Genomic DNA, 1,296 nt, shown 5'->3' on the forward strand with positions numbered 1-1,296 from the left:
ATCCTAGAAAAGATATCAGCAAACAATGGGCATTGGGCTGACCCACGTGCCCAGACACAGAAAAAGACTGCTGGAATCCATGAGGTGGATGCATACACTGCATTAACAGCTCAGCTAACTTCCATGACCAATTTACTGAAAAATTTAACTTTTGGTCAGGGAGTACAGCAGGCTGCTAACACATCTGTTCCAACAGTCCTATCTGTGCAATGTGTGTGCTGTGGTGGGGATCATTCTTATGAACATTGTTCGCATAATTCTGAATCAGTAAATTATGTTCAAAACAGATCTAATCCCTACTCCAACTCATACAATGCTAGTTGGAGACAACACCCGAACTTTTCTTGGACCAGTCCCAGTCTAAACCCACCAGTCCATAAACAACAGGGAACTTCTAATTTCCAACCGCAACATCATGGAAATAGTTCTAACTCGCAGAATCACCAACAAGGTTTTCAGCACTCACAGCCATCTTTCCAGAACAAACCTCCTCCACAGTCAGAATCATCTTCTTTGGAAGCAATGATTAAAGGACTTTTTGCACAAGCACAAGCACAAAACCAAGCTTTGATAAATCAACAAAGTGCGGCCATCAGGAATTTAGAAACTCAAGTCAGTCAACTAGCACTTAACCAGAATAGTCGAGCTCATGGAACCTTACCCAGTAATACGGAAGTCCCTAGAGATCTAGGTAAAGAACATGTGAAAGTAGTGACCCTTAGGAGTGGGAATGAGTTGATAGAAAAAGTACCCAAGGATAGTGCACCAATTTTGACAGAAGCTGATGCTACAGCATTGGTTCCTGTCAAAGAAAGACCGGTCCTACCTTTAGAGAAACAGGCTTTAGAGACCACCAATTCTGTCCCCCCTAGATCAGACTTTCCATTACTTTTTCCTAAGGATGCTCTAGAAAAGTCAAAAGAAACTGAGGTTTTAGAGACCCCTAAGCTTGATATTAACAGTTCATCTGAACCTCCAAAGGGCACCACAAAGACCCAAGGAATTCAAGACCCTTGTTGCTCAACTCATCCAAGTAAGAATGTAATAAAACCAGTACCTCCGTATGTTCCTTACCCCCAAAGGTTGAGGAATCAGAAAGAGGAAATGCAATTTAAAAAATTCTTGGATGTGTTTAAAGAATTGCACATCAACATCCCACTTGTTGAGGCAATTGAGCAAATGCCTAGCTATGCTAAGTTTCTGAAGGACATCCTAAGCAAGAAGAAGAAGTTGACTGAGTATGAGACTGTAGCCTTAACTGAAGGATGTAGTGCACTTTTGACCAATAGAATACCC

General features: G+C 41.7%; 1 pseudogene; it reads left to right on the forward strand.

Moving 5' to 3' along the window:
* Nucleotides 1-1,296, forward strand: part of LOC112509135 — an 8,072-nt pseudogene that overhangs the window by 3,046 nt on the left and 3,730 nt on the right.

The sequence above is a fragment of the Cynara cardunculus genome (assembly GCF_001531365.2).
Source record: "Cynara cardunculus var. scolymus isolate 2C chromosome LG 3, CcrdV1, whole genome shotgun sequence".
Lineage (NCBI taxonomy): Eukaryota > Viridiplantae > Streptophyta > Magnoliopsida > Asterales > Asteraceae > Cynara > Cynara cardunculus.